This window comes from Leptonychotes weddellii, chromosome 12 (assembly GCF_054177405.1).
Source record: "Leptonychotes weddellii isolate Sample4059 chromosome 12, ASM5417740v2, whole genome shotgun sequence".
Lineage (NCBI taxonomy): Eukaryota > Metazoa > Chordata > Mammalia > Carnivora > Phocidae > Leptonychotes > Leptonychotes weddellii.
In genome coordinates, this window is record NC_138380.1 from 6,401,642 (window position 1) to 6,426,187 (window position 24,546).

Below are 24,546 nucleotides of genomic sequence, written 5' to 3' on the forward strand. Positions count from 1 at the left end.
GCCTGCCCGCCGCCTTCCTGAGAGGCGCCGTGCGCTCAGCGAAAGAACAAAGAAACGGCGCGGCGCTTCCACTCGGCGGCCGCGTCCCTCAGCGCCCGCCCGCGCCCGCGCGCACGCGCCGCCCGCCCGGCACGGCCGAGTCCCGCGGGCGCCTCTGCGTGGGGCTGGCTCGGCGCCTCCGAGCCCGGCGGGCCCTGTGATTGGACGGGAGCCCGCCTCGCGTCCCGCCAATCGGGGCGGCGCTTGGTTGGACTGGGGGGGCCAAATAAAAGCGATGGCGATTGGGTTGCCGGGTTTGGCGCTCGGTCCGGGAGCGTCCGACACCCACTGGGACGCAGAAGGCGGTGGGGCCCCGGCGGCGGCGGCGGCGGCGCGCGGGAGCGGCGCGCGGGAGCGGCGCGGGCTGGGGCGCGGGGCGCAGGTAACGCGCCGCTGTCGGGCCGGCCGGCCGGCGGGGCTTTGGAGCCCGGCGAGGGGCGGCGGCGGCGGCGGCGGCGGCGGAGGCGGCGCCGGGACATCCCCGCCGCCGCGTTGCCCGTCCGGGTGTCGCCCAGAGCGGGCGCTCCCGGGCGCCGCTTTTGCAGGCGGGGTGAGAGGAGACCCCTCGGCAGGGGGCCGTGGGTCGCGGCTGACCCGCGCGCCCCCGCGGGCGGGCAGTGCCGGATCCCCAGACACCCGAGGCGGGAGCAGGGGCGGGTACCCGCGGGGGGCTTGCGGAGGGGTCCTCTCGCGTGCCCGCCCCTCCGGAGGCGCCGGGGCTGGGCTGGGGACGCTCCGGTGCCCGGGGCGGGCTGGCCGCCCGAACCCAAGTCTCCTTTGTGTAGAGCGCCGCGGCGGGAGCGCCCGGGTGGGACGGGACGCACACAAGTTGGTGGGACCTCGCCGCCGAGTGCGCACTCAGACAAAGGACGGACTGTGTCTCGGGGGAGCTCGGCGCGAGGAAGGGGCAGTGACACCGGGCCTGACAACAGGCGGGAGAGGGGCGTGGGGAGCCCGGGCTGCGGGCGCGGGTGGGCGGGCTCGGCCCCACGCCCCCTCCCCGCGCGCGCGCAGGCTTGGCGGGGCCGCGGCGGCCGGGACGGCGTGCGGAGACGGGACTCCGAGTGGCCGCACATCTGACGTTCCCCCCTCAGCAGCCGGGAACCTCGCGGCTCTACCGCTCGGACGAGGCAGTGCCGGGCTGCCTTCGCCTTGTCGTCCTCCTTTCTGTTAAGTTTTTGGGCAGGGTCGAGCTGTTCTCCCCCTTCTTGGTTTTGTTCGTTTGGAAGGCTTTCCGTCGAGTTCCCGCGTCATTGTGTACCCCCTTCCAACCACCAAAAAGTCTGTGCCACGGGGTCGCTTTTGGAAAATGGGAGGAATTGAGCACGATATTTTGGAAAACTTGGTGAACTCGCGCCTAGTGAGTTCCCACTTTCCAAAGAATCAAAATCTTAACAAAAATTACAAGCTGTTTTGGCCAACTTGTGTGATGCGTCTGAGAATGGCGACAGGTGCTAACGAAATCAACTGTCATTTAGTAAGCGATTACTCCCCCAAATCCCTAGCGGGTTGAATGAGGATGAGATGGTAGAAATAGTTGACCAAAATAAAGTGCTTATGAAAAATGTGTGTTTAGATTATATGGTTAACTATTGCTTATTGATTGGTCTTAATTTTCCGTGAACAATAGTTTTGGGGAGTCAGAAAAGACTGGATGCAGAAATGTTTGTTGCCTAAGAAATTGAATGTGTGCTGTCCACAGTTAAGCTAAACTTTATTACACAGGATCTGTAAAACTTAAAATTCATTTGGAAATAAAAATCTGCCTTTGGAATTTAAATATATTTTATTACAAGGTTACTTTCTTGGTTTCGAAGCTCATCAGTTTAATTTTACGGCGTTTTAAATTTACATAAAACATTTGAAAAAACCTTTAAAAAACTCTGTACAGTTGAATATAATCTATACTTTTATGGTAAGTTTTAGAGTTTATTTTCCATTACTCTTCGTTCATGAGCATTGGGAACTACTTCACATTTAGGAATAAAGTGAACAAGTCTTCAAAACCTGACCAGTTTATCGATAATTTTACTTGCAAGAAAATGAAAATGCTTAAGATACATTTTAATTTTCATAGTCTCTGAGTTGGGGATAGATGGGATTCTAGTCCTAGATACAAAGATTCTTGTCTTTCTGGAGGTGGATTAGGGTATGTAATGTTTAAACTCTTGGGAACACTTAGGAAAATTGCATCTTCAGTTTTAATTTTTGTGGAAAGTGAATATATTCAAAGAAAAGGAATTTAGAAACACATAGGCACTCTTCTGATTTGCGTTCTGATAAAGAGCTAATGGGCATCTACTGTCTTACGGTTTCATAAAAATGGAGACAAATCCAGTGTAAAAGCCTTTATTACGTGTATTTTGCAGAGTGTTAGACACCATTGAACGGACATCCCAGGTGCTGCCCTAAGGGTTTGGATTCTTCAATAACGCTTACATTTAGTTACTGATAGCTGTATATTAAAAAGTCCTGATAGTTCTTGCCCACTGTTAGGAGATGAGTTATGTAAATTTTGGCAGAAATTTGGATCTTTTAGAAATTCTAGTTTTTCCCTTGTGGATTTTGTGATTGATAATTACTGTTCCTACATTTGCCACAAGATTTTCTAAGAAGCCTTTTGGGGAGTTGGCTTAAAATTTTTGTTTTAATTTTTTTCTGGTTGAATTCTGAGTATATACAAGTCAGTTTTAAGTAGTGATTAAAAAAACACTTGTTGATTTAGGCAAAAAAAAGTTCTGATACTTTTATACCACCTTTGCCTTGCATACCTATGTATTAGTAATTGTATTGGCCATTTAAAAATTTTAAGCGGATTTCTCCAGGTCACAGTGAGGTGAGCTGGCATGCTCAAGGAGTGTGAATTAATTTCTGTTTTGGCCTAAATAGTGATTAAGAAAGTTGATCTGCTTTTTTAAAAGCTGACAAGGGAAGTTACCCCAGTGGTGTAATGAATTCAGGGGTCAATTAGAAATGATTTATGGATTTGCCTTGAAGTGTTTCTGTCAGTACAAAGGAGGAAAACATTTCCTGTGCATTATGGAGCGTTCTGTATACACGTGAAATTTTTAGTTTGGAGGAGGGCATGTGAGTGGAGATGAACAGCTCATTAAATTCAGAGAAAGGTTCACAGTCAATGATACCTTTACCTTCTAGAGGCCTGCCCTGAATTCCCAGGCACTCTTATGTTCCACAGGGCTTTGTTCATACTTTTATTATAGCATGTATCAAATTGTATTGTAATCACTTGTTTATGCATCTGGCTCCTTCACTACACTCTTAAGTGCTTTGAGGCAGAGGCTCTGTCTTGTTTTCTTTGTATACTTAGTAGTTGCTAGAGAATAGAAGGATTAATAGTTGAATGAAGGAAATATGAAAAATGTAGGGAGATAATTTGACAAAGGAACTTTGCAAAGCGTACAGGGTATATTAATATTTATGTTGTGAGGGGGCGCCTGGGTGGCTCAGTTGGTTAAGCGACTGCCTTCGGCTCAGGTCATGATCCTGGAGTCCCTGGATCGAGTCCCGCATCGGGCTCCCTGCTCGGCGGGAAGCCTGCTTCTCCCTCTCCCACTCCCCCTGCTTGTGTTCCTGCTCTCTCTCTCTCTCTGTCAAATAAATAAAATAAAAAAAAATCTTTAAAAAAAAAATAAAAAAAAAAATATTTATGTTGTGAGGAACTTTGGAAGGTGTTTTTCTCCTTTGAGAGGCGATCCTAAAGAAAAATAATCGTTAAGGTGGTTAACTTCCAAGGTTTCTCCTAGTATTATAACTAGTGAAAATTGTATATCCTTCAGGTATTCCATTGGTACTCATGTTTGGTATTAAGGCAGCTAGAGAGAAGCCTGATGAATCATCTGGATGGATGCCTTGCATATAGTATCTGCTTAATTTGATTTGATGTCAGTATTGATGGTCCTTGTCCAAAAATAAAAGGAGGGGAAAGTGTTGGAGACAGTAGTAAATCTTTTAATTGAAAGGTGTCTAGTTAAAATTGATGAGTTCTTTATTGGAATAATTTGAGGTAGGTTTTGAAGCTAAAACTGAAGGAAGTAGTGCCAGTGTAATTATAGATCATTTATTGGGATGCTCTTCATTCTTTCAAAATACGATAAGTGTAGATTAGCAAGTCCAGTAACATCTCAAAAGGCATAGCTGATAAATTTCTAAGATGATTCCATATCTTGCCACTGTCTTATGTGGTACAAAAATAATGCAAAAACAAAGAAAAAAAAGGCAGTAAAGCACCTATTTGCCAGATGCTTTATTCATTTGTTTGGTTTGTTTCTTATTGTGGTAATATTTACATCAGATGTTTTATTTATTTTTTTAAGATTTTATTTATTTATCTATTTGAGAGAGAGAGAACATGAGCAGAGGGAGGGGCAGACTCCCCACTGAGAGGGAGCCTGATACGCAGGGCTCCATCCCAGGATTCTGAGATCATGACCTGAGCCGAAGGCAGATGCTTAACCGACTGAGCCACCCAGGCGCCCCAGATGCTTTATTTCTAATAATTGTTAAAACCATCCTTCATCCATCAACAGGTGAATCATGGTGTACACATACAATGGAGTATTATTCAGCCATTAAAAGAATGAAATTCTGATATGTGCTATAATATGGATGAATCTTGAAAACATTATGCTAAGTGAAATAAGCCAGACACAAAAGGAGAAAATTGTATGATTCCATTTATAGGAGATTATGAGAGTAGGCAGACTCACAGAGATAGTAGAATGGTTGTTTCCAGGGGCTGAGGGGAGTGGGGAATTAGTGTTTAATGGGTATACAGAGTTTCTATTTGGGTTGATGACAAAATTCTGGCCATGGGTGGTGGTGATGGCTGAGCCACATTTTGAATGTGCTTAATGCTACTGAATTGTACCCTTAAAATTGTTACAGTGTTACATTTTATGTATATTTTACAATAAAAAAAACTTCATGCCATATGATCACACTCTGCAAACCTTTACAGATTAAGGAAACCTTGGTCTAAAGGGTTAAGGGTTTAAGAATTTGTCTAGGATTATCCAGCTAGGAATTTGTAGTCAGTATCCAAATTTGAATTGTTTGGCTCCATATTATCTATTCCTTGTTCTCTGTTGGTTGGTTGATTAATGGCATGTTGGTCCCAAGAAGAGTTTATGTGACTCAATCAGAAAGTTATATTTAAAAGTAGGTAATTTGTAGTTTTATGGGAGGGATGGTCTGATGCCCTAGGCAAACTAAAAGATGTCTTTGCAGATTTCTTTCTCAGCTGGAGCTGTAATGGTGTGTCCTCTAAGGAGGAATACAGTTGAGTTTTAAGTGTGGTCTTTCGAGTCACTTTGCTTGGGTTCCAGTTCCTGAGCTGCCAGGTTGTACCCTGGGCAAATTATTCTTGATGCCTAAGTCCTCTATCTGTAACTTGGTGATCATAATGACAGTATTTATACCATAAGGTTCTTGAGGATTGAATGAATTAATACATGTGAAACGCTTAGAACTATACCTGGCACAAATTGTTTAATGAAAGATTTTTAGTTACTGTGCCAGTATTGTTTTCCAGAATTAATATACTTTCTCATGAATGGAACTAAACACTTCTAAGGTTTGAGTGTGTGCTTAGGACCTGTAAATAAAGAAAATGGTGCTACATATGCTTTATGTTAGAAATGTCTATTGATTAAATACAAGTAGTTCGTGTTCAGTTTAAAATACTGAAACAATTCAGACTTACAAAGTGAAAGCTTTTTTGATCTGTGTAATCTCATTCCCTACCCTTAACAGTTTGGTGTATATTTTTCTCAAACTTTTCAGTGTATTTATATGAATATGCATTTATACATATATTTTATAAAAATGGGATCAAGTTATTTTGTTCTAGAACAGTTTTTTTTGGTCACTACAGAGACATCTTTGTATTAAAAAACAACTGATACTTTTTTAGTGCTTGCTATGTCCTTGGCACTGTGCTCATTGCTTTCATTTATTTTATATACATACTGCAATGACAAGAGATGGAGAGAGCGGGTAACAGCCAGGTAGTGGTAGAGTAAGGGTTTGGATTTGTGCACTGTTTTCAAAGCTATGGTCTCTCAGTCTCAGCCTGGGTTTTGTTTTGTTTGTTTTGGTAGGGCCCATGAACTGCCAATGATTTCAGTATTTCTTAGAGTTGTAAAACAACAACAAAACTCCCAAAAAAGAATATGCAAGGAGAGTGGTTGTAGCCTGCCAAGCCTAAAATACTTAAAGATGTGGCCCTTTATAAAAACCATTTGCTGCTCCCAGCTCTGAGCTATTAGGCTGTTTTGTTAAGTAGAATACATAGTATTTCAGTTCATGAATGTGTCATCACACCGTAAACCAACTCTCTGTGATGGACGTTGTGTTCTCAAAAGAATAGAACATCCTTACATATCTTTGAACGGTTGTGGGACAACTTTCCATAAGGAGACGTTGCTGCTTCAAGATTATGCACATTTCAAGTTTTAGTAGACATTGTCAAATTGCTTTCTAGAAACTAGGTATCAATTCTTCAGTTTAAAAATCAACTTGATTGAAATATAACTTATATACAGTAGGATGCACACATTTGAAGAGTTTGGTCTGAAGAGTTTTGCCAGATGTATGTATCGGTGTCCCCACCACCTCGGTCAAGGTGTAACATTGCTGTCCTCAGAGTTCTTTTATGCTCTTTACAGTCATTCCCTCTCTACTGCTGATCAGATTGTTCTTGTTCGAGAATGTCCTATAAATGGAATTACACAGTATATACTCTTCCGTGACTGGTTTCTTTCACCCAGTGTGTTTTTGAGATTTATCTGTGTTGCTTGTTTCAGTAATTTCTTCTTATTTCTGAGTAGTAGTCCATTGTATGAATATACTATTTTTTTATTCATTTACCTGTTGATGGACACATGGGCTGTTTCCAGTTTTTGGCTATTAATAAAGCTGTTATGCGCCTTTGTCTAAGTCTTTTGTGGACATATCTTTTAATTTCTCTTGGGTGGGTAAATACCTTGTAGTTGGATTGCTGGGTCATAGGGTACATGATGATTGAACTTTATAAGAAACTGCCAGACTGTTTTCCCTTGTCCTTGTGCCATTTCAGTTCCTGCTCCCATCTCCTCTCACACTTGGTGCTGCCAGGCTTTTAAGTTTGGGCCGGCTCATGAGTGTTCAGTATCTCATTGTGGTTTAAATTCGTATTTCCCAGGTGATCAGTGATGTTGAATAGCTTTTCATGTGCTTCATTGGCCATTTGTATACATTTTTTTGATCAAATCCTTTATCCATTTAAAAAATTGGGTTTTTTGTCTAAATCAGTTGTAAGAGGTCTTTCTGTGTTCTTGGTACACATTCTCTGTCATATATTGCAAATGTTTTCCTTTAATTTTGTGTATTAATGACAGTGTATAGGTCAAGTTAAGTAATGTTAAGGTGGGAGGGACAGTTGCTTCAATTCAGTTAAATTGTGTGAAAATGAGTTTATTAATCCACGAGCCATTTAATTCTTAGTGTAACAAAGTGTCATGTGTTTACAGAAGCATGGAAGTGAAAAAGATAGTATTTATACAAATAGTATTAGGTGTGTGGCCTGGGAATTTTTATTTTATTTTATTATTATTTAAAGATTTCATTTATTTATTTGGAAGAGAGAGAGTGAGAGAGCATGAGAGGGGAGAGGATCAGAGGGAGAAGCAGACTCCCCACTGAGCTGGGAGCCCAGTGTGGGACTCGATCCTGGAACTCCAGGATCATGGCCTGGGCTGAAGGCAGTCGCTTAACCAAATGAGCCACCCAGGTGCCCTGATTTTTTTTAATTTAAAGTTTTTATGAAGTATTTTTGGAATTTATTTTTGTTTTTTAAAGATTTATTTGAGAGAGAGGGAGAGAGCATGACTAGGGGGAGGGGCACAAGAAGGGGGTAAGTAGACTCCCTGCTGAGCACCCCCGCCAGCAGGGAGCCCGATGTGGGACTCGATCCCAGGACCCCATGATCATGATCTGAGCTGAAGGCAGATGCTTAACTGACTGAGCCACCCGGGATACCTGTTTTTTTTTTTTTTTTTGGAATTTTTAAATTAAGCTGTTCAAAGTAATAATAATAGTAATTCTTTAAATTTTCAGTTTTGGGTAATTCAGACCTTTTCATTTATTAGAGTTAAAGGATAAGTGAGAATATTAAAAGTAATCAAAAGTAACCTTGATCTTAGAATCTGGTATATAAAAGTGGTGAGATTGCAAGCTTGGTCTATCTATTTTACAGTTAAGTAAATTCTTTGTTATACAAACAGATGGTTTTTAAGAGGTTATATACATGATTTCTTCATCCTATTATTTTATTTCTGCAGTTATGGTTCTTTCTTTGCTTAGTACCCAATTTATCCTCACAATAACTTTTAGTTTTTCTTCATTATACAAGTAATACATGACTCTTCCTCCTCCTTAAGGGGGTGGAGAAAGCAAGCCTCTGGGTTTCTGTTGGGTGTGAGACACCTCACCTGTGATCATGCCGTTTCCCAACTCAGTCTTCCTCTGGCTGTCAGTTCAAGAAACTCGTGAAGCCAGGCCATCTACAGAGAACTCTAATTAGTCTGATCTCTGATTGTTTTCTTATACCTTTCCCCTATTGAACTCGATTGGTCTTTTTACTAGTTTCCAGGAAGTTTCACATGGCAAGTCTGTGCTCGGTCCTCTTTCTGGAATGTCTTCCCTACCACTTTAGCATCTCAAGATACTGGTTAGCTTGTTCGGCTCAAAACACCCTTGCCCTCTCCGAACCCAACTAGACAGCTTATCTCCTGCATAGAAAGAAATACCTCAGCATATCTCTTGTGTTTTTCTCTCCCCTTCATTTTAAGCTTTATTTTACTTATCTACATGGTGAAGGTAGAAAAAGGTTTTGTACACAGTGGATAGAAATAAAATTTTTGTGAAGTGGATTTAGGACCACAGCCTTTGTGAAAACTTGGGAGATCGCTTTTTTAGGAACAACTCAATTCAGAATTATTTAAATAGCACCCTTGCCCCTAAAGCAGAGCCTTCGAGGTTCTACCCAAGTGAGTTTTGCATGGCTATATTGTGTATCACCCAGTGAGCTTTGCTACCTATTGTCAGGTACTATTGTAAAATTTTAATTTATACCCCTCATATACTGTTGGTTAAGGTCAAAAAGGTTGAGAAACTGTGGGAAAAAAGTGAGGAGTGTAAAATAGTAATTATGCAAATTTATCTCAGGATGATCTTTATCCCTCACTTGCATTCATGTGAGCTAAATTCATATATCAAAATGTCTAATAAGTTTTAAAATCATGTCAGAAGGACAAAACATCATGTCTATTTTGTCTGTTTTAGTGCCTTGGTTTTTGATACTAAAGACCATCTCAGAAGTGCTGTGTAAGCAAACCCCCCAAATTTAAGAAATTAGATGATTTTTCTTTAAACAGTTGAAAGTTTCAACCATTAAAGGAGCTTTGTATGTTTTCAGTGCCAAAGCCTAATAGTGAAATGTCATTGTATTTTATTTGTAGATGCATGAGTGCTACCCCGTGCCTGCAAATAATAGAGCTGACAATTCTTTATTGAGAAACCTGCCCTGTGCTTGATAAACATGGAGTCTCTAAACCAAACATTTTATTTTTGAAACGTTGAAAATCATGCATATTAATTATTTAAAAATAAGCACCATATATTATTTGCTAAATGGGAAAAATATCTGTCTTGTGAATATTTTAAAGATTCTTTTGAGATGAACTTTAATTTTTTTTACCATTATACTGACCTATCATATTATTAGATGGAAAAAGCTGCAATGTGAGTATCCTTATTTATAAAATCTTGATCTGAAATGATTCCATATTCAGATTCTTTAATAGTACAAACAAAATTTGCAAAATTGTTACCAAAAAAAAAAAAAAAACACCTGGTGGGTACTATGAGATGTTACCATGCGAAGTGTTTTTGGGTCAGAAAAGGTTGGGAAATGCCCTTCTAGAGTAATCAAGAAGGACTTTCAAATGGTAGAAATGTTGCTTGAACAGGCTAGGAAGGAAATGAGTTGCTGTCCTACTTTGGCCTGTAAGTAATTTTGCCTTTGGAGGATATTTGCCTGAAATAGAGCGCTCAAGTTAGGCGCTAAAGAAGATATTCTTTTTATTTTTTAAAAGATTTTATTTATTTATTCAATAGACACACGAGAGAGGGAACACAAGCAGGGGGAGTGGGAGAGGGAGAAGCAGGTTTCCTGCTGAGCAGGGAGCCGGATGCAGGGCTTGATCCCAGGACCCTGGGACGCTTAACGACTGAGCCACCCAGGCCCCCCTAAAGAAGATATTCTTAAAGGGCACCTTCCACTGGCAGCTGGGTATCCTGCAAAGAGCCTAGGCTCTAGGCTAAACTCTGCCACTAAACTAATTGTATTTTCATAGCAAGTAGCTTTTGTGGATTTCATCTTCATTGCAAAATGAATGATATGAACAAGTACACAACTTGTGATTATTGAGCATTTACCATGTGCCTTCAAAGAGATCTCTGTTTTGCAGATAAAGAAATAGGAACTTGATGAAGGTAAGTAACTTGCCTAGGTTCACACAGCCAGTAGGACCCAAGTCCCTTAGAGGCTTTTGCTGCCTCTAGGGTCCTTTTTAGCTCAAATACTGGGATTCAGGGTGCTTGGTTTCTTTCTTTTTTTTTTTTTTTAAAGATTTTATTTATTTATTTGAGAGAGAGAATGAGAGAGAGAGAGCATGAGAGGGAAGAGGGTCAGAGGCAGAAGTAGACCCCCCGCCGAGCAGGGAGCCGGATGCGGGACTCGATCCAGGGACTCCAGGATCATGACCTGAGCCGAAGGCAGTTGCCCAACCAGCTGAGCCACCCAGGCGCCCCAGGGTGCTTGGTTTCTGTTACTCACTTAGAGCTATTCCTCTGGAGAGTTTGAAAAATATTGGACTGGAGTTCACATCACCACCACAGGTAATTGTGATCTCCCCTAGCTGGCATTTAATTGAGTTGTTACATTATATGCATTTCTCTGAAATTCTTTTTATCAATTAATCCATAAAACCTCTAATGCTGATTAAAAGCCTATTTTTTTTTTCTTCTTTGTCTCTGCATTATAGGCGTAATAGCACCTAAAAGCTTTTTAGGACTATTGTGTATCTGACTAACTTTGTAAACAATTAGATTGGGATATTGTGATTTATAATAAGTTTATCCTGTTTCTGGCACAGAACCCCGAAAACCCTTGGACTTTCCTAAGTGATGAGTGATAAAGGTGTCTTGATATTCATAACACACCCCTTTGAACAGTACCTGAGTTTGTGCAAATGAGATGACTTGTGGAAAGCACCTAAAGATGGGACTGGTTGCCGGGGGAGCTAACCATGTGGTTAGAAAGATTGAAACGTTTAGGCCCCCCCTTTTTCCCACCCCTGGAGGGAGGGAGTGGGGCTGGAGGTTGAGTTCAGTCACCCAATAGCCAAAGATTGAATCATGCTTACGTGATGAAGCCTCCATAGAAACCCAAAGAGACAGGGCTGGGAGAGCTGGGTTGGTGGAGCTGTGGGGCTGCTGGGAAAGGTCCCGCCACGGAGAGTACCCTTCCCACGTACCTCACCCTGGGCATCTCTTCCATCTGGCTGCTCCCCAGTTAATGCCTTTTCTAACGGACTGCACATTTAGTAAAGAAACTGTTTTCCTGAGTCCTGTGAGCTGTTCTAGCAAATTAATTGAACCCAAGAAGGGGCTCATGGGAACCTAATCTGGAGTTGGCTGGGAAGGAGCTCGACAATCTGGACTTGTAGTTGGCATCCAAAGCAGGGTGAGACAAGTCTTGTGGGACTGAGCCCTTAACCTGTGGAATCTGTTGCTCTGTCCAGGTACATAGTGTCAGAAGTGAGTTAAATTGTAGGACACTTAGTTGGTGTTGCCACACATTTGGTGGCCAGAAGTATCAGAAGTGGAGTACTATTCAGAGAGTATTGTGTGTAATGTAAATGAAAATAGTTTCTCTTTACATGTATCTGCTTGGCAAGTTCAAAGTTACTTTAGATTTTTCTTATAGAATTTAGTCTTGTATTTAAAGAAATAAAATTGTTTTCTTTACCATTTATCACTTGTTACCGCTAACAGCATGCAACCAGCCAGCCAGCTGTAGCTAACGTTCACCTTGTCTGGAAAAGAAAGTGTCTTCAGACTGTTGGTTGCCTCAGTCTTCACCCATTAGGACTATTCAGAGAAAGGGTGAGATGTTCTTACCCTCTATAAGGAGACATTCTACACTAGAGAAAGTATCAGTGTTTTTAAAGCCGGACTATCAAACAAAGAGCCCTGTCTTTCCTAGCCCCAGAGTCTTAAGAGTCCCAAATGCTGGGCACTCATCCTAGCCTTCTCATTCTCCTTTCCCACATGGAGGTGCTGGGATGAAGGCTTCTTTCCTGCCTAAAAGCCTTCATATTAGTGTGGAAATTTCAGAGCGATAACTGCAGGGATAATATAACTGGTTTCCCTGTGGTTGGTGAATGCTTTATAGCATTTCCATAGGTGTTTGGAGGCTGAAAAGAGATTTTCCCAGGGCTTTATTTTTTATTTTTTTAAAAGATTTTATTTATTTCTGCATGGAGCACTGGGTGTTATGCACAATGAATCATGGAACACTTCATCTAAAACTAATGATGTAATGTATGGGGATTAACATAAGAATAAAAGAAAAGATTTTATTTATTTATTTGACAGAGAGAGACATAGTGAGAGAGGGAACACAAGCAGGGAGAGTGGGAGAGGGAGAAGCAGGCTTCCCGCTGAGCAGGGATCCCGATGTGGGGCTCGATCCCAGGACTCTGAGATCATGACCTGAGCCGAAGGCAGAAGCTTAACGACTGAGCCACCTAGGTGCCCTTCCCCGGGCTTTATTAGTGATAAGTGATGTTATACTAATAAAAAATTCAGTAGACAATATATTCGGTAAAACAAATACTGAAAAGTATCATTGATTGTAAATAATACTGAAAGGTTTGAAGTTTTCCAGTACCTCAGCAGTGTATTTATAATCTTGATGAACCTTACGAATAGGAAAATCATGAAAACGCTTGCAGCTCATAACTGTCCCTACCTCCTTTACTTCATCTTGTCCCCAAACTATTATTATTTTTAGCAAGAAAATGAACTTTAGGGCCGAGATGAGCCAGAGGAGTTTTGAAGGGTCTCAATAGTGAAGGGTTCTGTTGGTGTCCATGGATTATAGAAATGGCCCTTGCAGACATGTTTACCCCCCTGTTGTGTACACTGAACTCAAATGCTGAAACTAGCTGATAACGGTCACTTGTAGAATGTCTGGAAATTCTGAGAGGTTCTATAAATGCTGTGGGTTTAGTAGTTTGAACTACCTAGTCCTTTAAAAAATTTTTTTATTTTTTATTTTTTTAATTTCTGTCTTGAGAATACAGAGGGAACATCTTATTTGGGGGCTAGGACATAAGGACAGTGTGCAAGGCAGCAATAGTATGTCAGCAGGATTACCCATGAAAAGTCTAGGAAGATTCCATATCAAATATTTCTCTTCAGGCCCAAACCCGTCCATCTCTCCTCTAGTATGAGGAATACATCATTAGTTTTGTTTTGTTTTGTTTTGTTTTTGAGTACAGAGTTGTTGGTTTGCACTTTAGGGCCAATGCTATCTGAAAAATACTTACCCTTGAGCACTAGATTCACTGAGCGGCCAAACACGTGGAGCGGGCTGTGGGAACAGCAGATTCCTATCACCTGTCTCCTGTACTTGTTGGCTGCAACGGTGGAATAAGGATCCCTTGCATTACCTGAATTGAGTTTCTCTTAAAATTTTGCACAGTGTGTGTTATTAAATTTGTGTTAGATGTTGGCTTATCAGAGGTTTAAGATTTAGAATTGACTTCCTGGAGGGAAGAGCATCTGACATCAGATTTACCTACATTTTTGCTTGTATCAACTAGTGGTGAAAAATACGTATCTCGTTGTCTTTGAATAATGAGTTGTGTATCATAGTTTTAGTTTCTGAGCTGTAATTTTGCCTTTCATTTCCCTCCAGCAGTATTTCAGTAAACTGAGTACATACCTGACGAAAGGAGAGGATTTAGCTCATAAAATAGATTTAGTATATTTTCAAAGAAAACTTTTATTTCTTTTTTTTTTTTTTAAGATTTTATTTGTTTATTTGACAGAGAGAGATACAGCGAGAGTGAACACAAGCAGGGGGAGTGGGAGAGGGAGAAGCAGGGAGCCCGATCCCAGGACCCTGGGATCATGACCTGAGCTGAAGGCAGACGCTTAATGACTGAGCCACCCAGGCGCCCCAAAAACTTTTATTTCTAAATGTCAATTTAACCTGTTTTGTCTATTGCTGAAGCAATTTTTTATCTTTTTTAAAGATTTATTTATTTTAGAGAGAGCATGAGCAGGAGGGGGAGAGGGAGAGAGAATCTCAAGCCCAGACTGGAGCCCCATGTGGGGCTGGATCTCCCGACCCTGAGATCACGGCCTGAGCCAAACCAAGAGTCAGAGGCTCAACCACCTGCGCCACCCAGGTACCCCTGTTGAAGCAAATTCTTGACAACATTTATGATAGTTTAATTCTCCAGTTGGTTTAAATTTGTGAAACTTTTTTTTAAAGATTTTATTTATTTTTTGACAGAGAGAGACACAGCGAGAGAGGGAACACAAGCGGGGGAGTGGGAGAGGGAGAAGCAGGCTCCCCGCGGAGCAGGGAGCCCGATGCGGGGCTCGATCCCAGGACCCTGAGATCATGACCTGAGCCAAAGGCAGATGCTTAACGACTAAGCCACCCAAGTGCCCCTAAATTTGTGAAACTTTTTAAAAAGTAATCTCTACACCCAGCATGGGGCTCGAACTCAGGACTCCGAGATCAAGAGTTGCACACTCCATCAACGCAGCTAGCCAGGCGCCCCCTCCAATTGGTTTAAATTTAGATGGCCATTTCTTCTCTAAGACATGTCTTTGTAAACTGATAGTGTTTCAGATAAATACAGGAATGCTGGTCTGTAGACTCCATGTTGAACTTAGAGTTTAGTTTACTCTTCTGCTGGAAGGAGGAGAGTGATCTGATTTTTGTGGGAAATGCATTAGTGCAGAGTCTACTCACTTTCTCTGTGACAATCAAGTCAGTGTTTTCTGTTCAACTAAGATTGCCATGTCACTGTAATTTTCCTCTGCCTTTTAGTACTATTCAACTCAGGGCTACAAATAAGATCTGTATTTTCCCCCTTATTTCTTCGGATCACTAGTCACTGGCTCATCTGTTTCCTAAAGATTCTTTAGCACAGGGTGCCTGGGTGGCTCAGTTGGTTAAGCGACTGCCTTCGGCTCAGGTCATGATCCCAGGGTCCTGGGATCGAGTCCCACATCGGGCTCCCGGCTTAGTGGGGAGCCTGCTTCTCCCTCTGACCCTCCTCCCTCTCATGCTCTCTGTCTCTCATTCTCTCTCTCAAATAAATAAAAAAAAATCTTAAAAAAAATTAAAAAAAAAAAAAAGATTCTTTAGCACAAATGCTGTTCATGACACCTGTCAGCTGTAGTTGCACGTACAAGTGGTCTGCTAAAGTTTAGGCACCAAGATGCCTGTTGCATTACAGGATTTAGCATTTTCAGAATGCCCCATAAATTCTGGTTGATAATTACTCTCCTTTCTGGCTTTCCTATGTCCTTCAAACCAGAATTTCAGAAGTTTCTTCTACTAGCGTTTTGCAGGTTGTTTGGGTGGAATGCTTGGGTCTAGCAGTAGTGAGCTGGTCTATTTTTGTCATTTTTCTCCTTTTTAAATACAAATAGAGGCATTCTAGAAATTGAAAATGTCCCTAGAACAAGATTTTTATTTTATCTTTTTTTTTTAAGATTTTTTATTGATTTTTTATTGATTTGTTAGAGAGAGAGAGAGTGCACAAGTAGGCAGAGAGGCAGGCAGAGGGAGAGGGAGAAGCAGGCTCCCTGCTGAGCAGGGAGCCGGATGCGGGGCTTGATTCCAGGACCCCGGGAGCCGAAGGCAGCCGCTCAACTGACGGAGCCACCCAGGTGCCCGTATTTTATCTTTCCTTTATGGGGGTAGGGGTAAGTCTGAGTAAATGGGGCATTGGTTGGTAGGATGAGGTGGTTTTAGGTAGCTGGGGAGTCAGAGGAGTGACCATGACCACTGATGATACCTTCTTACAGTGGTGAAGGGTAGGACAGATGGGTGGAAACAAGCAATTTGTTTAAAATGCATTTTGTTAGACATTAGTTTCTTTTAATTTGGCATAGATGTATGGCATACTACCATTTAGATTCTATAGTTTGGCAGGGCAGAGTATTCCTCATTAAATATTCTTCACATGGATTTTTGGGTTTTTTGTTTTAGTTGCAAGAATGATGATTTCTAGGACTTCATTCTTATAAACATGTCTTTTAGAAGTATGTTAGAAGTATATACTTTGAATATATTGCCCATTCTAGGTACTTTGCGAGGCAAATGAAAAGGAGGGATTGTTAACCATTTGATTTATAAGGTGTCTGGATATACTATGGTGGCTCTTCTCAAAGCCTGGTCTGTGGACCTCAGAGGGTCTGTGAGGTTATCTTTGTCATAATACTAAAATGTCATTTGCCACTTTCTTTTCTTCCTTTCTCGTGTCGACATATGCACCAGTGGTGGAAAAACAGCGGTAGGTAAAAACTATTGACACCTTAGCACTTGGAGTAAAAAAACAACAACAAAAAACAGAACACCAAGAACCAGTTCTAGAGAATATCCTTGATGAAGTAATAAATATTGTTAATTTTATTTACTCGTGATCCTGAGTGCACACTATTGAAATGTTCTGTGTGGCGAGACGGAACCGTGTAAAAATTGCTTCTGGGTACCAAAGCCCAAAGGATGCTTCTAGGAACGGCACTTACTTAGGTGACTGAGTTGCAAGCTGCCCTAGCTGCTTTTTTCATGGAGAACATTTTTACTTGAAAGAAGGGTTGACAGACAAACGGAAGATTATTCAGACAGGTATTTGGCAAACATTTTTTTCAGTGAAGGGAGCCTGTCCTTCAAGGAAAACCAACTGTATTTGTTGCTGATGAGAATGTTTGAGCTTACAAGCAAAAATTAGAATTTTTGGAAAACTTGTATCTGTCACCGTGAGCTTGACAGCTTCCCAGTAAATACTTAAAAGACTTTTCTGATGAGATCAGTGGATTTACCAAATATGATTTTTGGAAATATGTCAATTTCTGGAAAATCTGCATAACCCAGTGGACCAATGTTTTTCAGATGAGGAGTGGTGATGTTATAAAGTCATGCACAGGTTAAAGATCCATTTGAAATGAATAGACCAATGAATTTTAATGTAGCAGAGTTCAAAAAGTTTATTGATATAATTTCAGATTCTACATTGCAGCTAATCTTAAGAAACCACCACTGCTTACCGAAGAATAGTGTTGTCTTGAGGAAAAGCACTTAGGAGGTTGAATTGCAAGCTCAACTAGTCACTTTTTCATAGAACAGTTTTGGTTTAATATCAAAGCATGAGATCCACAATTACCTCAAAAGGCTGTTCAAATACTCGTCCATTTTCTAGCTAAATGCCTGTTTGGAAATGGATTTTCTTCATATTCTTTAACCAAAACAACATATTGGAACAGATTGAATGCAGAAGCAGATAAGATCCAGCTGTCTTCTATTAAGACATATTTTTAAAAAATTGGCAAAAATGTAAAACAATACCACTCACTGATTTTTTTTTTAGAAAGGAAAATAGTTTTTAAATTAAAATGTGTTATTTCTATTAACATGTAAAGGTTTGCTATTACTATTTTTAAATGAGTTATGTTTTAAAAATTTCTCAGGTTGTAATTTCTAAGATGCTAAATACCCGTAGTTACAGCCCAGAGAAACTAAAGAGGTCCTGAGACCAGATGCTTGAGAAGAATGGTGTGTCCTCTTAACATCTCCGTTTGCATCCTAAGGTCCAAATTCTTCCTCTTTTGATCTTTTTTTTTTTCTCTTCGTGTAAGTGCATCTGGATTCTTAATTTAGTTATTTATTTTTTTGGATTTAATTTTGGGGTTTTTAATTTTAGAGTGTCTCTTGGTATCTTTTTTCTTCATTCATATTGCCGTCAACCCAGTCAGAGCCCATCTCACTTTATTCCTGAATTACTTCAGTGCTCCAGTTTTTCCTAATATGTTTTTCAAATTTGAGTGTTAAATCTAATCTGAGGGTTGACTTGACTTTATATATTCCTTGAAAATGTACAGATAAAATCTTCTTATGGTAAAACCAAAGTGGAGTTACTACAAATTAAACACTAGTCATATCAGCAGCACATATTTAATGATGCTATTTGGTTAAAGCTGAATAGCCAACAGGAGAGCTTGTAACAGAATGCCATAGCCTCAGGACCAGTTTTATAATAAATCTGTTTATTTAATTTGGCTTAATAATACTAACACAGCTCATGGCTATTTGCATAAATATATTTTATAAAATGGCAAGTTAACTTTCAGGATAATCAGACCTAGTAGTTAACCTGAATGGTGGCACCTAGCAGTCCTTGAATGCCAGTTTTAATGCCAGTTGATATCCTGTGAAGCAGTGTTGATCACTGGAGCATTGTGGAGTGGTGAGATATACATTGAATCAATATTTAATCCAATTATTTTGGAATCCTTACTGGAAAATACTGTGCTGCATATTTCACTACTGGGTTTGCTGGTTGGTGGGATCTCTGTATCCCCTTGGCTTTGCAAAGGTGTAGGGTGCCGAGTGCCCTCGGCACAGGTTCGTTTGTTTGTCAACTTACCATACCTGCCTTCCCGTACTTACCTGTTTGGTGTCTTTCATAGCATTCAGCACTGTCTTGCATACTAACCGTTTTACTTTGTTTTTGATCATTTCCATCCAAGTAGGTTTTAAGTTCTCTGGGGTTACAGATTTTTGTCTGTTTTATTTACTGCTAAGTGTTCAGTGTCTTTAATAGTACCTGGTATGTGTGGGATGTTCACTAAATAGGTGTTGAATGAGTGAATGTATATTAACACTTCTCTCTATTCAAACTCTAAACTCAGAGGCTCTTTTCTGTGTAATGTGCTTGATGCTCTCTTGCCAGCTGGGGCAGAGACGTTTCTCTGACCATCTTAAGCACAGCTAAACTAGACTTGAATTGCGTGGAATCCTTTTGGTTCTTCTGATCAGTGCATGTGAAATCAGGGCATGATTACTTTCCTTGGTTCAGATTCTGTATTTCTATTAGTGTAGCCAAAATGTGCATTATCTTAAGTAGACGCCATCTTAAAGCTTTTATGGAGTTTTTTCCCCTCTTTTTAAATTGTTCAAGTATAATGTTATCTGAGTTTTAAAATAGTACAGTTATACGTGGGAATTTTCCCTCAATTTTGTTTGAAGTTAAGGTTTATAAAAGTACCAACTGCCTTAATTACTACCTGTTTTTAACCTGTTTTTTTTTTTTAAAGATTTATTTATTTGTTTTAGAGAGAACAAGTACACGTGCTGGGACGGGGAGGGGCAGGGGGAGAGGGAGTCTTAAGCAGACTCTAGGCTGAGTGTGGAGCCCGACTTGGGGCTCAGTCTCACGACCCTGAGGTCACGACCTGAGCGGAAACCAAGAACTGCTTAACCAACTGTTCCAACTTAACCAACTGTTTTTAAATAGTTCTAATCATTGGTGCATTTTTTTTGTTTTTTTTTTCCTCCTGTTTAACATTTTATATCACATTTTTTATGTGGTTTTGTTCTGTTGATAATTTTCAAAAGTGGATGTCATTTTTAAAATTTATTTATTTAAATGTATTTATTTAAATTAAAAATTTTGTTTTTAAGTAATCTCTACACTCAACTTGGGGCCCAAACTTATAACCCTGAGATTGGGAGTCACATGCTTCCACCAGTGGAACCAGCCAGGTGCCCCAAAAGTGGATGTCATTTTATATGTGCTGCCGAAGCGAGCACAGTGGATGTCATTTTAAAAGTGAATGTTTTTACATTGGGTTGTTGTATAATTTAATTACCTCTCTCTTTTTTCTTTTAAACTTTATTTTGGAATAAGTTTAGATTTCTGTAACCCTGGTACATTTATCAAACGTAGAAACCAACGTCAATATGTTACTATTAATTAACCTGGAGACTTTATTTGGATTTTACCAGTTTTTCCACTGATATCCTTTTTCTGTCCCGGGATCCAGGCCAGGGCGCCACACAGCATTTAGTTATCTCCTTAGGCCTTCAGATCTGTGATGGTTCTTCAGGCCTCTCATTGTTTTCATGATCTCTTGATAGTTTTGAGGAATACTGGTCAGGTATTTTGTAGAAATGTCCTTCAGTTTGGGTTTATCTGATGTTTTTGTGCGCTAAGACTGAGGTTATGGGTTATGAGGTTTTGGGGAAGAATACCACAAAGGTGAAATGTCCTTCTTACCACATCACGTTGAGGGGGTACACGATGGCAACATGGCTTGTCCCTGATCTTTTATCCATAATCGTTTGGGGTGAGGGTGGTGCTTTCCAGGCTTCTCTGCTGGGATATTACTGTTCCCCACACCACACTCTGCTGTGGAAGTGAGTGACTGAGTCCAGCCCCTGCTCACGGGGAAGGGACCTGAGTTCGACCTCCCAGGTTAGAGAAGGATACATATGTTACTACTATTTGGAATTCCCTGTAAGGAAGATTTGTCCCTTCTTCCCCCATTTACTTGTTAATCACTTATTCATATCATGGACTCATGGATACTTATTTTGGTAATCGGTTATAACACAATAACATTGCGACTTTGCTACTCAAATTGTTCCAGCTTTGGCTGAGCTAGAACATAGCCCGGCCTCAGAATCCATACAGACCTAACACTTGAGTGATGGCCTGAGGCGACCCCTAGCGCAGTGCCGAAGGGCTGGGCCACTGGACCCCTCACTCTCTGTCTTCCTTTTCACGGGCCACGTTGTCTTTATTTCCCCTTCAGCATAAGATCTGCTTCTCAGGTAATTAATTTTTTAAAAAATTTTTTTATTGTTATGTTAATCCCCATACATTACATCATTAGATTTAGATGTAGTGTTCCATGAAGGTAATTAATTTTTATCTTTTACCAAGGGTAACATTTATATGTCTCTAAATTCTCTTTATATTTTTTCTTCCTTACCTACAAATCTTAATTACTTTTAATTATTTTTTGGTTTTTTTAAAGCAGTGGATTTTAACTTAAAAAATAAATGAGGGGCGCCTGGGTGGCTCAGTTGTTTAAGGGACCAGCTCTTGATTTTGGCTCAGGTCATGATCTCAGGGTCCTGGGATTGAGCCCTGTCCCCATCGGGCTCCATGCTCAGGGTTCAGTGGGTAGTCTGCTTGAGGATTCTTTTTCTCTCTCCCTCTCTCTCTAAAATAAATAAATTTTTAAAGAATTGGGGTGCCTGGCTGGCTGAGTCGGTAGAGCATGAGATTTGATCTAGGGGTCATGAGTTTGAGCCCCATGTTGGGCACAGAGCTCAACTTAAAAAAAATTTAAAAATGCAATTATTAAATGAGACGAACAGCTACCGTCAAAGCATTTGAAACAAACACTGTTGAACACTGGCAGTTTTTCAGAGTCGGCAATTTGATGGCAGTCTCACTGGGAAGTAAAAAGACGTCTTAGTTAGGGAAGGACATCAAGAATATTGCAGTCGTATTACTTAAATTTTGGTAGGTTTGGATTTGACCTTACTGAGTCTGATAGTAAAGAGTCAGAGGTAACGCTATTAATTTAGTTAGGGAGGCTGAGTAGTACATCTAGTTTATTATTTAGTTTTCTTAAGTAGAAACAGAACCCAGCAAGACTAAAAAAATGGCCAGTGCCTTGATTCAGCAAATCATTTAGGAATGAAGAACCTTTAAAGAAAGGCATCAGAGGAACTGAAAATGCCTAGGGAACTTTTTTTTTTTTTTAATTTTTTGTCATTGGTCACTCAGTAGGGAGGGGCAAGGATGCCACCTCAGGTAAAGGCCCTTCACCGGTTGGACCTGCGAGAGAAGAAAGCTGATTCTTGGGCTTTGTGTCCTGGTCCCTTAAGGGGTGGAGACTTGTGTCCTGGCACAAGACTGGGGCTGTCGAAACCCAAGAGGGCGGGGCTCCTTACCAGGTGTGCAGGAAGCAGAGCCACCCTATTGTAACTGGTCCCTCTGAGGAGGTGGTCGCCAGAGCACATCTCTCTTACTTCAGGCATTGTTGTACATGTGATCCCAATACCAAGAATGTATCTCAGACCCCTCTGTATTTCACATGGCAAGAACACCTAATCCAGACTGGTTTAAGAAAAAAAAAAAAAAGGATTTTCTTGGCTCGTAACTGAAGTTCTGGAGTTGGGTTTGGCAAAGCATGCCTGGTTCAGGGCTCGGGAGGTGATTAGAGTCCATTTCTTGGCTTTGGGTGTTTTTTCTTTTGCTGTTATTGCCTGGTTTTTGCAGGCTCTTCTCATGTTTGTGAGTTGGATTCCAGCAATTGTTTGGGCAACGTATATCCAGGTTTGAATCTAAGTGGAAAAGAGTGACCATTCTTGTCCTCACTTTGCAGGGAGCCTCCTGAGAGTTTCCCTGTGACCAGACCAGTCTGGTCATGCATCCAGTGTGTACTGGTGACTGTCGGCAGGGAGCGGTGGCCCTGGTGCCATGTAGGTGGTAGTCCCCAGAGGAGGGTTGGTGGGAAGTTTCCAGAGAAGGTGAGCTGATGCGGGGTGGCACAGACGACACCATGTCTGCTCTGGGGGGGCAAAGCTGGCTTACAAGGGCATGGTGTGCAGGCTGTTAGAGCTTGGTTTGATTCATAAAATAGACTGTAGACTATGTAATTTTCCTTAATTTTATGTAAACTATATTTATGTTTTTCTGTAAGGTTTTACTGCATTGTATGAAGGTTTTGATGGTTTCCTGCTATAATCTGGTTTGTCTTTTGAATTAAAACCTGTTGTTTTAGTTTTACTGTATATGGGTAGAGTCTTGTTTTAACGACTAGAGCTATACTCTGTTTTGAATAAGAGAAGTCCTTTTCATATCCTGGACAAAAATCCTACTAGTGCCATTTTACTTATGAAACTAAACAAGTCTTTTGAATGAGAAATCTAAAAATTGGACGTATTTACAAATCCTCATCCATTTTTAAAATTTATTTATTTATTTTTAAGTATTTTATTTATTTATTTGATAGAGCAGGACAGAGAGGGAGAGAGAATCTGAAGCTGGCTCCACACTCAGAGCCAGACGCGGGGCTCGATCCCATGACGATGAGATCATGACCTGCGCCGAAACCAAGAGTCTGACGTTTAACTGATTGAGCCACCCAGCGCCCCAATCCTCATCCATTTAATGGCACGTTATTTTAATACGGGTTTCTTTCTGCCAGTATATGAATATTTGGAACTTAATACTTACTGGGCTGTGGTATGGTGGAAAGCAGAGTCAGAAGACCTCGTTCGAGGCTGTCATTCATTGGGAAGGGTGAGGGGCTGGCTGACGTTTAGAGGCTTACTGCATGCTTAGAACTAGGTGATTCTGTGTGTTTGGTGTTTGCAACCAACTTGGAGGTATTGATGTTATCCCTGTAGTACTTCCTTAGTAAAAAGAAATTCCAGAAGCTCCAGGTTTTATATTCAGGATCTCTTGACCGTGGGGTCTGAATTGTCCTGAGACTCATCTCCTTGGCGGTTTCTTGGTGGTGGGGTACATTTCCCTCATTTTCCTTGCCCATGCCTGGGAGTCCCCACCCTTCCTTTTCATACCTTGTGGCACACCTAGACTTTGTGAGCATTTCACCATTGGTATATGTTAGTAGACGTGTTTTGTTTTTGTTTGTTTTAAAATGTATTTGCCAGGGGCGCCTGGGTGGCTCCGTTGGTTAAGCCTTTGGCTCAGGTCATGATCTCAGGGTCCTGAGATCCTGCTCAGTGGGGAGCCTATTTATCCTTCTCTCTCTGCCCCTCCCCCCGTTTGTGTGCGCACGCGTGAGCGCGTTCTCTTTTTCTCTCTCTCAAAAAAATAATGTATTTGCCAGGCACACAGCCAGGCTCTGAGATTTTTTTTTTTTTTTTTTTTAGCATTCTTAGTTTATTGATCCTCTCATGAAAAATCTGCACAACCAGATAAAGCCACTGCAGCATCTTTACTCCTTCTGTTGTCCAGTCTCCAGCTCACTTTTTGCCAGCACCAACAACATTGGCTTTTGCAGTCCCCCTGACTTTCTTCATTCTGTTCTTGTGTTCCTTTCGCTGTTTTCTTGATGTCTTTTTCTTCTCATACAGGCCATGTCTTGCAAGTCTGTGTTTGGGTTCGTTTTTCTTTGCATAATCCAAGGAATCATATATCATGCCAAAGCCGGTTGTCTTGCCACCACCAAAATGGGTTCTGAATCCAAACACAAATATGACATCTGGTGTGGTCTTGTACATTTTGGCTAGTTTTTCCCGAATTTCTGTCTTAGGTACTGTTGCCTTTCCGGGGTGAAGAACATCAATGACCATCTGTTTCCGCT

The 24,546-nt window shown here is 41.1% G+C and overlaps 1 protein-coding gene across 2 annotated transcripts in view; it reads left to right on the forward strand.

Annotated features, from left to right (window-relative positions):
- Positions 1–302: 302 nt before the first annotated feature.
- Positions 303–24,546, forward strand: part of EZH2 (enhancer of zeste 2 polycomb repressive complex 2 subunit) — a 67,445-nt gene continuing 43,201 nt past the window's right edge. The window contains exon 1 of one of the 2 annotated variants that reach the window (XM_081799910.1): positions 303–421. The gene's annotated coding sequence lies outside the window, so the exon portion shown is untranslated. Of the gene's footprint in view, positions 422–21,369; positions 22,742–24,546 lie in introns of those variants that run through there. The other variant, XM_081799911.1, reaches the window with a different exon arrangement.